Genomic DNA, 21966 nt, shown 5'->3' with positions numbered 1-21966 from the left:
TATATATATATAGATATATAGATATATATATAGATATATATATAGATATATAGATATATACACATGATGGAGAATTTTATGCAAAATACGACAGAGGAAAAGACAGCAAATGAGATTTTATGTCTGTCCATAAAGGCCCAGTGGTGTGTTGGAATAGGAAAGGTTGGGAGCTTCACCTCCAGCATCCACCGCAGATTGCCCAAGGAGTGGGTGTGCCATTGTTTACTGTCCGCGGTGTGGGTAAACAATAAACAATGAAAAGACTGAGGGGTTGCCAGCTCCTCACCCTAATGTTGCCAAGTTGGGACCTCAAACACGCCCCCATGGTCCTCACAGGCCCTACTCACCACCCACTCCCTCGATCCCCTTTTCTACCTCTGTTACCTCCCCCTTTCAAATTCATCCACAGCCCCAGAAGCCCCAGAAACCCCAGAGGGGCGGTCGCGCAGCCTGCCCACGCTGCCCTCCAAGAAACCACGAGAGGGTGTGGTTCCGCCTGGAACAGGGAAGCCATTTATTTTAGGCGCATCTCTGCTGACTGACTCATCTGTTGACTGGAAAGTTGGCTGCATGCTCCACGGGCTGAGGCTCCACCAACCCTGTGGGCTATCAGTCCTTGACCTGCCCTCCCTCCTTTTGGGCCCCCTGCACCTCGGCTTGCCACAAGTTCAAATGCACCAATAGTGACCCACTCCTATCCTCCCACCCACTCTAACCAGCCCTCAACACCACTCTATTTTTGTCTTTATGCTGGCTCTGCTACCTAGTCTCCTTCTATTGGTCTCAAATTGAAGAACTGTCATTGTTTTACATCTTCAGCTGATCTTCAGCTTGCGTTTTTTGTTTGTTCACAACTCACAATCTGAGTTAGTCATACAAAAATACATAATCATGTATGATATAGAGGATGAAAAAAATGCTATCTGCAGTGGAAAACACCTTAGCACCTGCCAATGTTATACTCTTCATTATTTTATATTTCACTTTAGGTATGTAGGCTGTGGGACGGTAAGACTAACAGATAAATTCTGCAGATTTTCATATCTGCACCCAAGATTTTTTCATTTTCTACCTGCCAATAAAAGCAAAGTCTTTTTTTTAATGATCTGGGTCATATTTACTTATTCTAATGTTACCACAGAATGAGAACTTAGCTGTGGATGTGTCGTTTATTTCGTTTTAAATATTAGTAATAATATGTGAAGCAATTGTAATTATTGTCATAATGTATCGTTCCTATTCCTACAGACGTGGCTGCAACTTGAGTATCAAGTACGCTGAATTAATGCATCATCATTTTTTACCTGCTTGTTATTATGTAGTGGTCAAAGGAAGCTGTGATGTAAGGTGCTTTTTATCTTCTCTGTTTCTCCCCAGGGTTCCTATATTGCTTTTGAGATATCTGTGGGTTCCATGCTATGGCGTGGCGTGCTGACATTCCCTCCACACCCACACTGGCAGCCAATGTGCCAATTAGTGGCCTTCTCCGCAGGGGTGTATGGGAGGTGGAGAACATAGAACAGAACAACGAGAGACAGAGGAGAAAGAGCAAGAGAGAGAGTGTGTATTTGAGTGTCTGTAGATGTGTGTGTCTGTGTGAGTGTGTAACAAGGCCTCAGACCTCAGACATTCCTTTTGCTATGACCTAGGGTACAATTAAAGGGATGTCCCTCCCCTGCCTCCCCTCCTCGGTGGACCACATCAACGGAAGTCCTGGCCCAGCTGGAGGCTCTAATGATGGGAGGGAGGCCAGGTCGCGACCCTGGTGTGCCACCTCAGCACCACACCCTTCCTGTTTAGGTCCAGACAGGGTCCACACCAGGAAAAGAGGAGAGGACAGAGGAAAGGGGAGACAGGGAATGGGAAGGAGTTTTGCATTTCTAAAGATTTGAAGAGTTAGTTCAGAGAGGCTGGAACAAAGTAACACTAGTAGTTTTCCTCATGGTGACAGACTCTGATTTGTACTTCAGCGAGGTTGCTGTACAAGCTGAGATGACTATATGTTTCTTAAATAACTTACTGCTTCCACTCTTTCCGCTGTTTCTTCCATTAAAGCATCCTAACTTTGGCTGAGGTGAAAGGCACATACTGTATGGGCTTTACAGACGGCGTGAGTGTCTGGGTATTTGTTAGTATGCACAGAGTTGCATTAAGAGTATCATGGGACTGTGGTCCTCATCCCTGCTATCATCAGACACCCAAACTGATGGAAAGGCTTGGATAATGATATGTCTGTCTGTCTGTCTGTCATGCCTCTGGATTTGCTTGCTCCACTTGTGAGTGAGGAACAGCATGGGACATGAGGGGGTGGTAAAATGTGTGTGTGTGTATGTGTGCGTGTTTAAGCGTGTGTGCTGTATCAGGCTTTGAATGCGGATGCTATACAAGCAGGTTGGTCATGCGTGTGTGTGTGTGTGAGAGTGAGAGAGTGTGTGACAGGGGTCCCCACAGATTATAGCTGTTGATGAGTGTCTCCTCTCAGCTTGGAAACCCTGTAATTGTCACCTTGCTCAAGTAGGGGAGATGGGAGAAATACACATTGAATAACAACACTGAAAACCAGCAATCAGAAAAGGGAAAGTTAGAGAGGTATATAACACAATGAAGAACACGCAGACAAAAAAAGAGCAGGTCTGATCAATTACATGACATGTCAGTGACCAAATAAAACAAATGCTGTGCTGCTGTGATTTTGCAATGTTTGCAACACCACATGCAATTTGTGTGGGGCGCATTCAACCAAGTCTCATATCTGTTTGTGTGTGAGAGTGTGTATGTGTGATCTTTTAAACTACCCGGGTAGTGTCCTTTCACATTATTATGCAAAGTAGCAAAGATTAAAGTCTGACGTCTCCACATTGTCTTGAAACTTTAAAAAAGAAGAACAAATAGGATGTTTGGTTTCCTCTTGTGTGATAAAAATATATGTGCTAATGATTATACCTCAGTAAATAGTTATCTATCTCAATACTCAGATTTTAGTCCACTGTTTGATACTGCGCTATTGATATGCACATGTGTTACATGTCCTTAATAAACTTAGATAATATACATTAAAAATAAAATACTTTCATCCATCTATTTTCTGCATCTTTTTAGGGCTGTACTGGGTGCATAGTGGGGAATATCTTGGACATGTTAGTAATCCATAATGAAATGTTCTACTGTATATAGAAAGGCCCAGACAAACATATTGGCAATTTAAAGTTATTGTTCACTCTCCCTCCATGTCTTTTGACTATGGCAGTATAATTTTAATGATAGATTTTACACATAGAAATATTAGAATAATTATGGTTTACTAATAATGCCAGTCTGTGTTCTTTAATGTCTTACTGTGTTGAAACTCTAAAGACACTGTAAAAACATAATTTTCATTGTGCCGCTACTCTTTCTCTCATTAACTTCTATTAATTTATTTATCCTTCACAATGGCCTGACACCACCCCCAGAACCCTAGTCTTTGCCAAAACCAAAGTGACACTGGCTCCGCTGGCGAGGTTGGGAGGCCATGAGGTCATACCAACGATGGCACTAGCTGTCGACCGGTGAGATGTTGGGCCCGTAGGCGGTGGGGTGCTAGGTGCCTGCAAGGGGTGAGTGAAGGAAGTGTGCCGCAGGAAGTGAGACATTCATTAGGAAAGCCAAGCTGACGCTGTCACCCTCACCCTTGCCTGCTTCTAAGGAGTCTGCTCAGACACACGGCAGCCTCAGCTGCTACCAGACTGTGGTTGTGCTCTGCAGTGACATGCCTTTGACATTCAAGTCACAGTTTGTGTGTGCATAAATACAGTCTATGTGTGCAATTGAATGTTAAACTGGTGTTTTATGCTGTGAAACACTGTCATGCAAATGAGGCTTCATTCACCGAGTCTGATGATAGGGAAAAAATAAAGATACGGATAAAGAGAGATGCACACCCAATGAGTCTATTATAAAATGGAAGATCAAGTTCATGGTTCATATGCTGAGGCCTTATTTGAGGCAGTTCTGATGACAAATGAGACAACCATGTTCCCTCAGTCATCTTGCACGCCTGTGAAAGCAGAGCCATTTTATTGGGTCGCTAATGCGACGAGAGAGGCCAGGAGTCAATTACTGTGTACTTACTCCCCCCGCTGCCTGAACACAGACTTGTTAACGCTTCCTAATAATGAGCTACAGCGAACAAGAGTGTAACACTAGATCCTTTTGACTCAGAAAAAGGAAAACATTTTCCATTCTAGTTGTGCCTTTGTACCCAACCCTATCACAGATGACTGATAAAAAAAAAAACATGAACAAAGAAAAAGGTACAGCTTTTCTGGCTTTTTGCTGATGATACAGTGTCAGATATAACAAATCCTAACAAATTAGCAGTATGAGTCTTTTTTAATAGTATTACATTTACTTCAGTGGTACACTGAGTCCAATAGAAGTAGACTAGAAAACCCAAAAAAGACCTGACTCACGTGAGTTGTCTTCATTGTCTTTATCTAGGACTGTATCTTTAGCCAGCTCATGCTAGAAAAACCGCTAATGAGCCTCTTATCTGCATCATTATACTCACTTAGAGCTAACAACTGGCAACAGTTGATTCATGGATTTTACTTACTTTATATGTGAGAAACGGGGAGTGTTGGGGTGCATGAATAAGTAATAGCCTTGCTGTTGGAGAAGGATTTAGGATTTACATAAAGGTAAGAACCCGGTAACAGCTGAGCTAAACTAATAAATACTGGAAATGATGCATTAATTTTTAGATACCTTTCTTTCTTAATGAGTATGTTTTATCTTTTACTAAAATGATCTCTTCATCATGGTTTCATGATGAACTAAAGCTAAACAATACTATTTTGATATGTCCAGTTTCTGTTAGCCTGATCTTTAAAATTAGCAGGTTTCAACCAGACTTGCTTTTACCAGGCATTAGGCTATCCGCTTCCAGTTTCACAAGTTTATCATAAAACCAAAAATTACTAATACTATCTCAAGAGCTTATACTTACACAAGATGTGTTCTTTTAGGAAAAGCAAGGCAGACAGTGCTTGCCCAGTGAAATCTAAAAACAGATTAAAACCCAACAGCGTGAAATAAATCTATCTCTTAACACCTCAAACAGCGAAGCAAACATCTTGTAAAGAATCTTCCACTGCCTGTTTGCAAAGATTTATCCAATAAATTATTGCCATCTTTGGGCTGCAATTGGATATTCCCTTTGAAAGCTAGCGTGAATCTGTTTTACCGGAGCCGCTGGAATAAATAATTTTCTTTTCATGAAAGGAAATTATAACAAAGGCTTAAACTTAAAAAGCTCAAAATAAAAAAAACCTTTATCTGAATGTTTGAGAATATTCAGGATAAATGGGAGCCCATCCTGCTAGACGAGTTTTCGTTGGCTCTGTTTTCACTGCTCTGAGGAAAAATTACAAATCTCATTTTGTCTACGTGTAGAAATGTATAAAAACACTGGTAGCAGTAGTAAGTAAATGAGAAAATTACTCTGTGATTTATCATGTTAATAGATATGTTTTTTCTTAATAATCACTTTGGCCAACATGTGTGATGTTGAGGAGTTCGACTGAAGTGTGAAGAAACTTGTAGTGACAGCAGACACATTCACCAGCAAACTATAAATAACAAATGTACAACACAAGAACAATATTTTCTTCTATTGCAACAAAATTTATGTAAGTTTACTCCACATCTCTAGTCTTTCTCTTGAATGCAATTTAAAGGTAGTAAACCTTTAAGTCTCTCAACTTGTGGCTAATTAAAGTGCTGATAAATTAAAGTGGCAACTCCTGCCTTAAACCAGGTACTTTGCTATCACTTTCAAAAGCTTTGGGGGATGCTCTCTTCACACTTTTTGAACTGTTAAGTATGTTTAATTATTCTGGATATTCTGTCAATTGCTGCTTTTCGCCCTCTATAAATGCTGTGACTTTCTTTTTAGCAGTGATGATATTTGTTTTTTACTTAACGTTCATCGATACTGTACCTTGCCTCGTAGTATACTCAGCGGAAATTAGATAATGAATTCCACTGCATTACATTTTAATTCCCTTCAAATGAGGTTGATCTTTTCTAAATCAGGTTATGAGAACCCCTGGCTTTGTTCATTTGTTTTAATTAACCAGAAGAGGAAAGGTGAGAGGAAAAAACATCGGGACATTGTTAGTGCAATGAATGATTAATTCCAAAGTAGTGCATACAATAGTGTGTAATGTGGGGGGAAATATCAATATTTTTTCAAAAAAAGTGTGGTTATTTTACTTTCTTCAAAATAAAAAACCATTACATGCACTTTAATTCCTATTCATTTAACATTAGCAGTTATGTGGATGAAGATAATTATTGTAGATGCAGTTTAATTTAGAAGCTCAGTTTTAAAGAATAGAAAAGATTACTCCACCGTGGGCCTCAACAACTAAAAAATATTTATTCAGTGATATAATCTTCCTCTTAGGGTATTGGTTAAATCTCAGACCATGTTGCCTCAGTGTCAAGGCACAAGCTTTGTCAGCAACATCAGCTGTGTTCTATTTTATACAGAACCGCCTCAGAGCCATGTGTAACTGCACTGGTCCCGTATATAGATTTAACATACGTGTAGCATATCCAGTCTGCTGTGTCTTGACTTTGTGTAAAAAGGCTAGCTTCTTCCTTACATATAGATCTCATATAAAGATGTGACATAGATCTAAAAGTAATATATGGTCAGAGGGCCCGGTGGCGCCTGTGTCCGGCAGCCTCGCCTCTGTCAGTGCGCCCCAGGGCAGCTGTGGCTACAATGTAGCTTGCTATCGCCAGTGTGTGAATGTGTGTGTGAATGGGTGAATGACTGAATGTAGTGTAAAGCGCTTTGGGATCCTATGGACTAGAAAAGCGCTATACAAATGCAGGCCATTTACCATTTACCATATAGCTCTAATTGCATTTTTAAATGTAAAAATGTAATAATAAAGCATTTAATGACACAATAATGTGGTATATCATAATCTAATGTATGTGCTCCTTGAAAAAAGACTTGCCAGCCATCTGATTTACAAAGCTTTGTTTTATCTCCATCTATTTTCTTCCGTGTACCCAATATAGGGACAAGTCAGCTGTCTGTCATGTTTGTTTCATTTAATTAACCAGTAAAACAAGTAGAAATAATTCTATATGTAGGAAATTAGGCTATTAGACATATTAAGTATATTGAGAATTTTGCCTTGATAACACGAAAAAACCCTTAGGCATATTCACTGAGCTTTTTTTGTCATTCCAGTTGAATGCTTAATTACCTAAATAAACTCATTATGTATTTCACTGAACTATTTTGACCAAAGCTTGTGGGCCTCCGAGACATGGATCAATGTTGAGTGCCAGAGAAAAGAAAGAATTATGTGGAAATGGAAAAGAATAAAGACGATGGTCTAAAGACTTTGTTACTGTCACGGTCCTGGGTCTCCTGACCCAGCGTTTTTAGTTCTTTGTGATTTTTGTATTATTGTACTTGTGTGTGTGATCTATTCTATGGCTTCTAGTTTTGATCCCTTGCCCTTCATGTCTCTCTGTGTCCCCTCTGTTCTGTGTAATTGTGTGTCTTTGCATGTTTGAGTTTCTTGTTTTCTGTCACTCTGCATTGTGCATTATGTTCTCATGGTTGGTTTTTTGTTACTCTCTCTAGTCTAGTCTCTTGTGTTCCCAGCTGAGTATTTCCCTGTGTATTTTGGTTCTTAGACCTCTGCCTTATGGTTTATGTCTCTGTATTTCTTAGTTGCTGTCTCCACTGTGTCAAGTTCGCGTCTCTGTGTGATACTTCCTGTTTTACTTTGATGGTCCGTGTCTCATGTGAATGCGTCCTGCTTTGCTTGTCTCGTCAGTCCTGATTTCTCCCAGCTGTGCCCTCCTGTGTCTCATTCCCCTCGTTACTTCCCAGTGTATTTAAACCCTGTGTTTCTCTGAGTCAGTGTCGCGTCGTCCCTCATGCTGTGTGGATCTCCCTGTGTGTCTCTCTGTGAGTTTTCTAAGTTCCCAGTTTAGATTAGTTTGTATTTTTTTTTTTCCCTGCCAGCAAATAAAGCTGAGTTTTGAGTTCACCTCCCTGAGTCTGTGAGTCCTGCATTTTGGGTCCAACTCCTGCCTGCCACACAGCGATTCATGACAGTTACAGGTTATATCTGCCGTTGCTGATCATGGCTGCAGTATGTGGTGTGCTTTGATGAATACAGGTAATTAGGTCTAAACTACACAGTGTAAAACAAAGAGCAACAGTATGAAATGACAGCAGTCTTCCTACAGTGTAGCCCATCGCCTGTAGGATGACTACATCAACTCAATCATTATGCCACAATATGCTGAAAGTGATGATTTTAGCCATAGTTTGAAACAGCTGATATTGCCAAAAACTTTTTTGTAGGTTATTCTTCTCACCAATCCATCATCCAGCATTATGTCAGCAGATCACAAAAACACAGAAAAGCCTGCTGAACACTGATGGGGAAAAAAGCGGGGAAAAAACCCTCTCAGTTTGGCTCGAAAACTAACAGGAGCACTACGTAACACTAAAATATAGCCCAAGTAAACTGTTTGGTTGGACGTAATTGAATAGTACAGTGAGGATTTACGTTGATCAATGTTGTGTGGATATTTTTGGCATGAGCAGGAACTAAACCTCTGAACTAATTTCATGAATCACTAAAAAATGTCAGTTAACATGCCAAGATGTTAGTTTCTATTTTAAAATCTTAGCTTTGCACACTGCTAATTACTTTAGTGGGGGAAGGCGACCTATAGCAAAGCTACTTAGGGAAGAAAATCTAGTGTCGTTACCTAAAGTAATCTACTTGGTAAATTGTTATTAAGCTGACAACATATTTCTCATGTTAAATGTCCATCAATTCATACCTGCTTCAAGAATCAAAGAGTCCATGTTATGAAAAAAACCTCTAAGACATTTCCAAATACTTGGATTTTAATAAAAATAAATAAAAAATGACAACATGGCCTTTGTTTGTTTGTTTTTTCTATGTTTTTGGCTTGCATTCTGCATAATAGACAACAACACTGTTGGGTTTTGTTTGTGGCTGCATTACAAACGAGTTGTAAATCATGAATGAGAGTTATTTTGCATTTTGTCATGTGGCTTTGGGCGGGATGAGTGTGATGGATAAGTCTACAGTGTAGCGGACAAAGGAGTGAAAAAAAATATGAGCAGAGTCAAAGGTCCTACTATTGTCCCACAACAAAAATAATACATTTTAAGATAGTACTAGTAAGCAGACTACTGCTTAAAAGCTTCACAGCTAATATATGTGGTTTTGTTTGCTTTGTTATCATATGCCTATGCTCATATTCATGTTTTTCAAGCTTCTCCTCCCATCTCTTATCTGGCTCTGCTCAAGTCCTGTTCTTAGGGACCATGGGGAAGGACAAGTCCTGGCTGTCCTGGCTCTTGACAGAGGAGATAAATCACTCAGCACACCGGAGGATAGCCTTCTAGTCGGCAAGCTGGGAACTTCATTATCCCGCCCCTGCCACACATTACCATGCAGATCGTCACTGATTGGACTGGCGCTGTGGCGTATGCAGCCTACTTCTGTCACTGCCAGAGGAGTCTCAGATGTGTCTGTGAGAGGAGAAGAGAGGAGAGCAGAGGAGAGGAGAATAAAGAAAATCAGAGAGAAATGTGGAAGCTACGAGTAATATATTAAAATAGGGAGATTTTAAAATGAAGAGAAATTTTTCACTCTTAGCATCTCAGTACGAGGATATTTAGCATAAAAACACAGTAAAGCAAGTTTCTGTCGATATCTGCAAGACTATGTCAATTCAGTCAAATATTTTTTGGTTTAAATTCCATGTTGGTGTTTTCCTCACATCAAGGGAATCCCAACTTTTTTTGTTCAGTTGATGCATTTTAATTATATTCATCTGACTTGACGTCTTGTATGCTTCAAACAGAGAAATCTTCTTCACACACAGTGCATGAGGACATTTCAATTAATTAATATAGATCAAAGTTGCAATTAAAATATAAGAGAGCTAAATATCAAGTTAAAAATTGCTTTTCTTGTAATTCTATGTAATGAAGTGACATTAAATATCGATATATAGTTGGTTTTATTAATAAGTGCTAATAGTGTGTGTGTGTGTGTGTGTGTGTCTGTGTGTGTGTGTGCGCGTGTGGCTGGAGGGGTCCTGAGGCATAGAATAATATGATGTATGTGTGGGATCAGTACTCTCCCATCTCAGTGTGAACACACACACAAACACACACCACACTGTACTAGAGATTCCTGGCATAAAATCAGCCGTAGAGCAACACAATTTTTGAGTGTCAACTTTAATCCATTCAAATGAATTCCTGTGTATGTGTGTGTGTGTGTTTGCAGAAGCGAAGACACTCGTAGTCCAGTATGCGGTTCTGCGTGTGTGTGTGTGTGCATGTTTGCCTTGTGTGTTGCTATGCAGGCAACAGTGTGAAGAGTGGCAAAGTGAGTGTGACAGTGAGAAAAAGGAGGTGTATGAAAGTGTAGACTTCTTCATGATGCATTTTTTTTTAAAGTAGAGACAATATGAGAATTTTACTCTCATGTAACCTGCAGCAATCAAAGCATCAAAAGTGGTCATTTCTGGCATTACACATAGAACGAATAAAGCAATATGTTCACTCACTTGAAAGGAAAAACACGCCGTTAAATCGGATGACTTTTCTTTGTCTATTTACATACAGGTGTTTATTTCTGTTTTGAGAAGCAACACTAGACATAACTTGTGCACATTGTTAGTTCTTTTTCTTTGCCCCCTCTGGATCCTCCTCATCCTCTGGTCATCAAGTTGGATCCATGCATTTGCAAGCAGTAACTTTATCCCATTGATTGCCTTCAGTGAGAAAACAATGGAAAGGAAGAGAAGAGCAAAAACAATGTCACAGGCCAGTTGAACATTTTGTATAAGAAAACAAACTTATAGGGTGAAAAAATGTAGAGCTGGAATAGCTAAAAGTTTGAGACATTCAAAGTCATTAATTGTGTGACAGCATTAAGTTACCACCGAAACACCTCCACCTCAACAAGATGGACTGTCAGGATGCAACGCTAAGGAATCGTGTTATCACTGGGAGTGGGAGGAGGAAGTAATACAGGGGGCAGGGGTTCCAGGTGTTTCTAAGAAGAATAAAAGCGACATCTGAATTAACAAACATTTCTATCCACACATCTGAACTGTGGCGGGAGTGCAAATGAAACTGGGAGGTGAGTGTGACTTTTCCACCTCTCAGCCTCTAGTTCTCACCACTGTCAGCAGATGTCAGTTAACTTCTGCCAGCCCTGCTGTCATGCTCTCTTTCCGTCTCTCTCTACTTTCTCTCTGACACTGATTCATGAAAACATTTTAATCGGATATCAGCAGAAGAGGACTTTGAAAGAAAATGACAAGAACCCATCCTTTCTACCTCCCCCCTTTTTTCTTCTTCTCTTCCTCAACTTTTATATGCCCTCCTCATTTTCCCCCTTTCTAACCCCCCCCCCCCCCCCCTTCCCCCCTTCCCACCTCAGCCCAGGTCTTATGTGTCAGAGGATCCCCAGGGTGTGTGTGGGCTAATTAGGGTGAAGCAGATCGGAGGGAAACACAGGTGTTAGCCAGACCGTACTCGCTGTACAGAGTAATGACTGTACAGAAGCCCCTCATCCCACCACCACCCCCTAGGGTAATTTGTCCCTACTCTGTATAACCATGCATCTCTCTGCTCCACTTCTGTTTGCTTTTCATTAATTCTTTTTATGTGGTTATTTGTTAGCATTATTTATGGCCCACACAAATATTAGCACCATTAGCTGGTGATACAACAATGACTTTGCCACCATGGTCCTTACCGAAGCCGCTAGGGCTAGAAGTATTGATGCGTCTTTATCAGGTCAAGGTGGTCCGTTAATGTGTGTGTGCATGCTTGCTTCACTGCATGCGCCCATGTTAGTATAAGCTCTGCAGACTTACACCGCTCATGCAGTCTTACAGTACTTATTTTCTCCGTTTGCCATGGGTTTATTGATTCTCACAGATGCGCATGTATCACATTTCGAACTTGATATAGTCTTTTTCAGATTTATTAATGAGATTGGACATGACATACATGACTGTGCAAATCTAAAAAAAAATAAGAATGACTTTAGTCCGCTTTCTTTCTTTCTGATTATTAAATTATGACTAGGGAGATGGGTAAAGAATTTATGAGCACAAATTGACAAAGAGTTGGCGTAACAGACAGTAAAAGGAGAACGCAGAACGGATGAGTGAAGGAAAGAGTGTGAGATGCAAAAAGAAATTGTTGAGACAACTAAAAGAAAGACGGGAAAGGATGAAGAGTGGAAAAGAAAGAGCACACTACTGTTAAGTGCATAAGCGGCAATATGCGCCCAGTGAGGTGGAACTGGACCTGGTGAATATTGTCCTAGGTCAAGCTAAGTCAGAATCACTTGGATGACTGTTGCTCACTAGAGCAGAATGCAGACGAGGTGGAGAAAGCGGTACAAACCTGAGTCAGCGCCAAAGCCTATATTACAGAATATATGCTCTTTGCTACCATCAGTAAATCTCCACCAAAAAGAATTATGTTGGGATAATTACATTTTTTTCACCTTGAGACTCCAACAGTAAGTACTATGAAACATCTGATGTGCAAAAAAGTTTAAAAAAATGTTCTGATTTGCAATCCAGACCCTTACTATTTGTGCTGATCTGCTCAAACTTATTTTGTTTAGTAGATTTAAATCAGTTTCATCTCATTTTAAGGAAAAAAATGTTAAAGGATTACAGTTTTGATGATTGAAAAGTAATTGCCCAGAATGACATAATGTTGTGTCAGAAAGTTAAATAAGTCATTAAGTAAGCACATAGTCAAGTTGGATCCATACAGAGCCCCTCTGATGACATGGTCCAAAAAAAAAATAAATTGTGGCCACAAAATACTACTTTATGGGCACGAAATGGGTATAACGTGCGCACAAAATGCTAATTTGTGGGCCAACTTGACCGATAACCGTGATCCTTCCCAGGCCCTTGCAGTTGGTTGACAATAAAATCTATCCCGGCGTTCAGGTCGTACTTACATCTGTAAAGCAACTGGGCTCTCAATATCCTGTTTAAATAATAATAATAATGGTTCCTTGCCTTGCCAGGCTTTTCAAAATGCATTTGTAGCTCATTCCCAGCCTAAAATAAAACTCAATCATGCTGTCTCTCTCCATGGTGTATAGGTTTAGCCTACTGTTAGGCTATTTTTCTACGCAGCTGTCCAGGAATTGTATCAATATGATGTGCGCATGTTATCTATTTCGTTGCCACAAATGCGTAATTCGTTGCCACGTTATACCCAATTCGTGCCCACAAATTAGCATTTCGTGCGCACGTTATACCTATTTCGTGCCCTCAAAATAGTATTTCGTGGCCACAAATAAGTATTTCGTGGGCACGTTATACTATTTCAAGGGCACGAAGTAGTATTTTGTGGCCACAATTTATTTATTTTTTGGACCATGTCATCAAAGGGGTTCCATAGATCCAAGCTCTAAAGACTACAAAAAAGATGTAGCTGACATCAATATATGAGAATCTTATTTTATTAGGTGATAGGTTAGGCTGATAATTGTGTCCATATTTCCATAGCACAGCTATTTCTCTTCCAGTAGCCCATTGTAAATATAGGTAATGTAGTATTTTACAAATTTAAGCCATCAAGATATCAAGGTGACAGAGATGAGATCTGAGGACTGAATATATATGAGATCATGTGCTCATCATCAGCTGAAGCATTTTAAATGGTTGCCACTTGTAGCGGCGGCACTCCGTCCCTATTTCACTCTTCTGTGCCGCCGTTAGGAGTCAGTCCGGCAACATGCATTGAAACGCGAGCAAGTCCAAGTATCCTTCTTGCAAACAATATGTTTATTGACACTTTTAGTTTACATGGCAAGACTCGGTCAAAAAACTGTGTCGCTTCCAGCTTATCCAACTCCTCAACTACGTAACTACAGTGCGCCGGAAGCCCAAAATACTAAAAAGCGCTTTAGAATGTTGCACTTCTCTATTCTATACATTTAACAAACAGTATTTTAAAATCAACTAGAATTATACTCTTAACATCAAACATATATATTTGTCCTCTAATCATTTTACCAGTACCAATAAAATTAACCTTTAATTGGCTCTTACACCACTGGTTGACGTGTCTTATGTGAGAAAATATTCAGATACCACTTGCTTAGATCCTCGGAGACATGACAATTTGTACATTTTCACAGGATGTATCGTTATCAGAGGCATTTCTATTCGTTTGCTAGTCCTCTGTCTCTCTAGTTATGTTACTAACCCAACACAGCAGTAAAATATAAAGTCTAAAGTGCATTAAAGGAATTAAACATACATTTTTAAACTTAACTGAGATGGACCTGACATTTTTTGACCTGGTGAAGGTGAGTGATTGGGCACAGCAGAGGGTGTTGTTTCTTCCCTACCTTATATTTGGCATTACTGCATGCACTGAATGTAATGTTTAACTAAAGCTAAGTTGAGCTAAGTGATTATGTGTGACGTACCTCTGAAACCTTTACCTTTTACTCAACCAAAAAAAACAGCAATGTGCTCAAAGCTGATCAAGTCAAGAAGTAAGCAGTGCTGAAAACTAAACATGAAAATGTTCAAGCCCTTAAATGTGATTTATTTTTAAATGAGTGAGTAACAATTAAAATTTGTGAAAGGCAGCTGAATTGTAGACCTGGATTAATCACTTTATTAAGTGTAGTATATGTGATATTTTGAAACTCAGTATAGTGTGACCTGCACTTTGCATAAAGTTTATTTTATACTTTGTTTTTTCCCAACTTACACCTGTTTGATTTGAGCTCAGCTTACAGTCTACTGTTGTTGTAGTAGCCCATACGATCCACCAGCAGCTAGTATAGGAACCTTATACTTTTAACTTAATTTGCTCCCAGGAAGTAAAAAGCTTGCAACGCCTCTCTCCCTGTCTACTTTATTTCCTGCGCTTCATATTTTCATTGTTGATTAAATAGAGCCGGTAATGTATACTGCAACTTTTTCTGTCTAGTTGCTGGTACACTTTTCTCAACTCCAATCCATTACTTTGGGAGAAATAAAATACTTTTTAAGACACAAATAATCATTTTATCCTGTTAAATTAACACTATCTATTATAATGTTACAGATAAGTGGGGCTGATAACATTTGCTGCAACATTAATTTTATCATTTTATGATTAGCCATATTTGTTACCTGCTATCTAATGCTGAAAACTGCTAATAATTAAATGGTGCTAATGATAGGGTGTAGCAACCTGGTTAACATTTATGATGACCGTTTGGTACTTATATATTGTCGAAACAGGAGCTTTACTGACTTCACAAAATTCTTCATGAAGACTCAGTCTTGAACATGGTTCACCAGGTTTGTTGTGCTGCTGCTGCTATGGCTAAGCAGAGGAACTGTGTGCCTTTCTGCAGCCCAGTTTTGTGTAGTTGCTTGTCAGCATTAGAAGGCACTACTGGTGTCAGTACTGGTATAAATGAGGACCTAATCTGACAGTTTTTAACCTATGGTACTGAAAAACAAACAAACAAAAAAAAACCAAAGGGAAAACGTAGATATCAATTTGTACAGTAAGTATCAGTTTTGGTGACTTGCCTATCTAACAGTTTCATGTAGTGGGTTCAAGGTAGCTTGGAGGTGGGTATGTGAACTATAGTACTGCAAAGTTGGCTTGGTGACATTGGAGGTTTAAAGGGGTGTTCATTGGTTTTTTGCAAAATAATAAAAAATAATAAAAAATAAGACAAAACTGACACAGATTAAAAGTAGAATAACAGCCTTTACTAGTTACTAACATTTTACTAAAGCTAATATGCATCATTAGCAAACTAAAACTCAGCACCAGATGCCAAACTTTGCGGTCCTCGTGACTAATTTTCCTTAGAGGTGGGAGAGTTTAGCTCTGGTCAGAGTAGAGGCGTGCTTGCAATGACTGGTCACATTTTTTAAGGTAGTGGAGTTTTTTGGTGGCTGGTCTTCCCAGTTTGTTATTGCAGCTAGTGAACAAGTTGTCATAGCATTGGATTATGGATGATGGGAGAATTATTTAGTTACTAATTTCTTTGTTTTTTCACTCTCAACTTTAGCATTCCCTACAACTGGAAGAAAAGAATTCTAACTTCGAAATACATTGAAATAACAACAATAAAGAAACTGTACGGCTCCTTCACCTTGGCCACTGTAATTGGCTTAACTGATGTGTTTTATTAACTGTCAGAAGCACCAGCAGGGTCTACATTATACACCTGTCACATAGGGAGCCTAGGCAGAAAATGGATAATAGAGCAGTCACTGTCTGACATTTTGAAAAGGCTTTTGCTGCTGACACTGGTGAGTGTATAACAGGGAAGTTATATTACACAGACGATTGGATAGTGAACTAACTGATCACTCGTTCATTTGCACTCTTTCACCCTGGGGTCGGAAGTGTGACACGAGGCGTTTGTTCATTTTTCCACTGCTGATGTCAGTTGTTTTTTAATCAGCACCACCAGTCTGTAAGTAGTGCAGGTGTGGCACAAAGAAGCAGTAATGCTGAGGATGTGTGAAATTACACTCATTACGGTGTAAGATGAGCAGCACCAAAGAACATTGTAAAAGTTTGCATTAACAAGTAATTGTCAGATTTTTCGGAAACTTAAATTGTTAGCAGGTTTTGAATTCAGCTCTTTCATCTGAGTTCACCTTCGAAGTTAGAGTCAGTACACAGTTCAGTCAGACTGAGAGGCTGTTTATATGGCATTAGTAATTACTGCTGATTACCAAAGAATATTGATTCCCGGATTTGTTCAGAATAACAAAATGGCTATATGTCGAAAAAAGAAACTACAAGGGCAAGGTGGTCACGATCCATTAAGCATCCATAGTCATTCATTCAACAGATCCACAGTCATTTGGATGACCTCGTCATGAGATGAAAGAGGTCATCCAAACACTGTGTTAAGTTTCACTATATTCAAACAGCAACAACGATGATGAATTACATTGACGAGTAATATGAACAGATTCCTGCACTTAGCAGTTTGTTATTCAGGCTCCAGAAACATCTGCTTCTAGTATATGTTAATATGAGTCTTTAATCTTTAAAACTTAAGGAATGGAATGGAAATAAAGTTTGGTTTAGTAATCTTTTCTTTTTTTTCTTTTTTTTTGTGTGTCCCGTTTGGATCTTTAGCCATCAGAATTGTTGTCTGAAGGCCAAGAAAGATGCAAGCAGATTTACTTTACCAGGTGGATCATCATGGCCTTGCCATATTGGTCCATTTGATTGACCTTTATTATGATTATGTATTTATTTGATTTGATTTTCGGTTGTTACAGACGGGACAGACATGATTGGGGGGTAGGACAGGGAGAAAGAATGAATAAAAATAGAGGGGAGAAGAGATGGTGAGAAAGGGAGAAAGAAAAATAAGAAACAACAACAACAACAACAACAATCTTTATTTATAGAGCACATTTAAAAGCCAATGGCATGCCAAAGTGCTTAACATAAAACAAATTAACAGAAATATAATCAAAGTCATAAAAACAAAAAATAAAAGTGTAAAATTATGTTCACAGGAAAAAGCCACCAATAGAAAAAAGTAAAGCTATAGCACATAACTATAGCACAATATAACTATGCCATCAAAACACAATGGCGATATGACATGCACAGCGCAAATAAAAGCATGATAGGAAAATTAATAGAATAAATCACTGCAAACAAGGCCAGCATTTAACCGGTAGAAAAAGCAAGATTAAACAAATACGCTTTAAGCCGTGATTTAAAAGATTGAATAGAGTCAGACGCCCGGATGCCAATCGGAAGGTTGTTCCACAACTCTGGTGCAGCCAGAGCAAACGCTCGATCACCTCTAGACTTCAGCCGAGATCTAGGCTGCACCAACAGTAACTGATGATCTTAAAGCCCTAGCAGGAACATATGAGCTTAGGAGTTCCTTAAGATAGCTCGGTGCTATGTTGTTAGAGATTTTAAAAGTAAACAGCAGAATTTTAAATTGGATACGGTATTTCACAGGCAACCAGTGCAAATCAGCTAGGACGGGAGTAATGTGGGCAAATTTCTTAGTTTTGGTTAGAATGCGTGCAGCAGCATTTTGGACTGTCTGTAATCTATGAAGGAGGGCAGAGTGGAGACCAAAATAGAGTGAATTGCAGTAATCCAGTCTCGAAGTTACAAAGGCATGGATGAGCTTTTCCAGGTCTTTATGCGGGATATACTGCCTGGCCTTAGAAATAAGGCGGAGTTGGTAAAAACTGGATCTAACAACAGCAGACACTTGTTTATCAAGTTTAAAAGAGCTGTCAAGTAACACGCCCAGATTCGTAACAGTGTCGGAAAAGGAACTAGTGAGAAAACCAAAAGCATCACGAAGAAAAACAAACAAAACACCTGGATCACCTGTATGGAGATAAAAAAAAAAAACCAGGAGAAAACAAAGAAAAAAGAGCAACATAATAAATCCAACACCTTCACAATAAACTAGCTAACAGTAGATAACAATAGATACTAAATATTAAATGTTATTGCGCAGCATGCAAGATGACAGCGCACAATGTGCTTTGAGGTAGCAGCCAAGAAAGGTGTAGTTTGTGTCTGTGTCAGGTACCCCTGCCCCCAGAGGGGCAAACCGTACCCGGACCCAGGAGATGTAACCCTTCTCTCTGGGGTGGAGACAAGCAGACCGCCTATTATTATCTGCAGTACAAGGGAGACCCGGCATCCCAGACCCCAATCTGACGGCCAGCACCTCCTCCCAGCCCCCCAGCCCCGACGGTTAACAAAACGGGGTTGTCGTGGTCCTGGGTCGAGCGACCCAGTGTTTGAGTTTTATGTATCTTTTGTATTCATTTGTGCCTAGCTTAGTTCACCTAGTTAATTTCTAGATTGCAGTTTAGTTTTGTTCCTTAGTTGTTTATGTCATCTCCCCCTGTACTAAGTCTCCCTGGTTCATGCGTCATGTCTGCGTGGTTATGTTTAGTTCTTGTCATGTCTAATCTCCATGTTTCCTGTTTTACTTTGAAAGTCTGTATTCTATGTCAGTGTATTTAGTTTTACCTGTCCTGTCGTTAGGTTCATGTGTGTCAGCTGTGCTCCCATGTGTGGCCACTTCCCCTGATCATCCCTCATGTGTATTTAGTCTCTGTGTTTCATGTAGTCTGTGTCGCGTCGTCTGTGTTCCCACCCTCCATGTCCTCACGGCCAGTCTGCACAATCATCGTCATGGTTTTCTGAGTCTCCTTAGTTTATCAGTATCTGTTTCCCAGTTTAGTTTAGGTTCAGTTTAGTCACGGTGTTTCTGCTTTGTGTTGAGACCTGTCATCAGCCACAATAAAGGCTCGCTTTCAGTTTAAGTTTACTCCGGTCTGCTCTCTTGTGTTCGCACCTGGGTCCACCACACACACCACCGCACGGTCTGTCCCCTCAGATCGTGACAGGGGTTGAGTGAAGACCCCAAACCTCCCTCCGCCCGCTCATATGTGGTGTTGCTGCGTGCTGTTCTAAAGTGCATTTATTAGTAATCATTTCTAAGAAATACTGTTTTAGGTACTCCTTAATTTTATCTGAAACCCCTTCCTAGTTTAGCAGATGTTAACAACTTAAAACACCTTAAAATAAATAACAGTCATACTATTTTTTTAGTAGATTAGGTAGTATTCAAATTACAATTTTGAAAATAAGCTTCAGATAAACTACAAAAAGCTTAACACAAATTTGCACCTGACTTAGTGTTAAATTAAAGTTCAAGATGCTCCATTTATGCACCTTTACACTATCCAGGTTACTCTTAACATTAGTTTCTCCAAATTCTACCTTGAAAAAAAAGTATACTCACACACTGCACAATGCAACCAGCATTAAAGTCTTTTGAGATAAATACAAGTTTATGCAGCAACAGGTCAGTTTTGAATTAGTTGTGTGATCTAAAACTTTGTGAGCCTTTGAGAAAGCAATCAAGAAAACAGCAAAGATCGCTGAAACTAGGCTCTTCTGTGGACTAAGAAAAAGTCCTGGACCTGATCTTTGTATCCAGGTCTGTCGTGGTCCATATTGTCGTATAAAAGACTTTTAACAAGCTTCACAAAATTAGTTTCAGCTTTGAAGTAGAACATTAGCAAACGTGAACACAGTAACTTACACAGCTATACTATTGAACACATGCTAACACTGCTAGTATGCTGAACGTGATTAGCCGCTACATTTTTAACACACTAAATCTCATCGAAACAGTTCAGCACAAATTGGTATTTAAAGTATTTACCTCCTGTAAGCCTTTAAATGTCCGTTAAGAATTGGCAAACTCTGAATTCAACATGGCAATAAGCAATTATTCTCCAGTAACTTTGACAATGTTTACCCTGCATGTCTGTGATGTTTCTCTCTCTCTCCCTGCATCTGGCGGCTGTGCTCTAGAGGTCAACTTCACATCCCACCCCCAGAAATCTCTCTCTCTTTGTCTGAAAGCTTTCTGATAAACAATACAAAAAAACCCTGATAACTGATAACTAAACATTTATTTAAAATGTACTCGTGTCACAATTCACTTATTTATGATTGTCTGCTAATGAAATTATAAATAGAATAAAAAAAAAAATACATGCACTGTGTCATGAGGCCTTGTACCGGTGTTACAGTTTTTAAATGGATCTGACACACATTGCTTACGTTTGTCACTTGCTCAATCATAAAGGCTAAAGAGCAGAAATACATAGATAAGACTATTTAAAGTGTTGTGGAAAGTCTACACAATGTTTAAGTCATAGATTTTACATTATATACATTTATCTTCTATTGATTGCATCCATTTCACTACAATTACCAATGCCAAAGGAGCCCTAGTTTGAGTTTATCATAGTTTGCTCTCTTCCAGTGGTCTGACTAAAGGTGATAATTGAAGCTATAACAAGAACATGTAATTGCATTCAACTATGACAAAACATATCAGTGTACACAGCAGTGTAGCACAAAGCAAAAGTTTGGACCAAATTGTCAGTTACTAATTTCACTAATTTTACTATTTTCTAAATCACGGGACATGACATGAATAACATGGTATTGAAAATAATGAAAATATAAGTATGGCCTATGACAGCTGCGACTGGTTGATGTTCATCTGCAGTTGCTCGTTTTTTTTAAAGTCATTATTTTACCTGTTTGAGTCTTACTGGAGCTGTCATTTGTTTGTTAAAGCCGGTCGGAGCGGGCACGCTCTGTTTTGCATATGAAGGAGTTGTACTTACATCTTATGCCATCAGCTTGCCCTAGGTCCCGGTTTCCTTCCACATAAAGCTTTGCAAAAATTGCATAAAAAGCACTTGCAGCAACAAAAACATAATATTCCAGAAACACGCTTTGCCGATCCTATCAGCTCTTTGTAACACTTCCTACGTCCATCAGCGCAAACTATTGCATGTCCGCCATGACATGCCCATAACCGGAACGGACATCATTTTCACGGAAATGTAGGTTTTTCTTACCATCAGTGCCTTGTAAGCCTATAGTGGTGTTTTCAAAAGTTATGTTTGACTTTATGACTTTCTGTGTCGTTTCTGGGATGCTTAAAAGTCAAATTGAACTGCTGAAAATAGTTTATTTTGATGCATATGCTGTTTTTTTTGCAAATTTGCATTATAATATTTATTTTCGTTTTTCCTGCAGTATATAAAAATTGGTGTATTTCAAAAATAAAACTATGAAGACACTCAAAATTAATTTCCTGTAGTGGGAAACTATTTTGTGCAACCTTTTTGTATTTACAGTTTTAAATTTCTCTAACTAGAAATATATGTTAAAAAAACAAAAACGATTTTCAATTTTTTGGCACTTTATTGCACTTTGTTACAATTTATGTAATTACTATGCACTTAATGCATACATATTATTAAAAT

Source organism: Haplochromis burtoni, unplaced genomic scaffold, assembly GCF_018398535.1.
Source record: "Haplochromis burtoni strain Fernald_Lab_line unplaced genomic scaffold, NCSU_Asbu1 Contig_63, whole genome shotgun sequence".
In the NCBI taxonomy this organism is placed as follows: Eukaryota; Metazoa; Chordata; class Actinopteri; order Cichliformes; family Cichlidae; genus Haplochromis; species Haplochromis burtoni.
The sequence above is the reverse complement of the archived record's forward strand: the minus strand, read 5'-3'. Positions refer to the sequence as shown.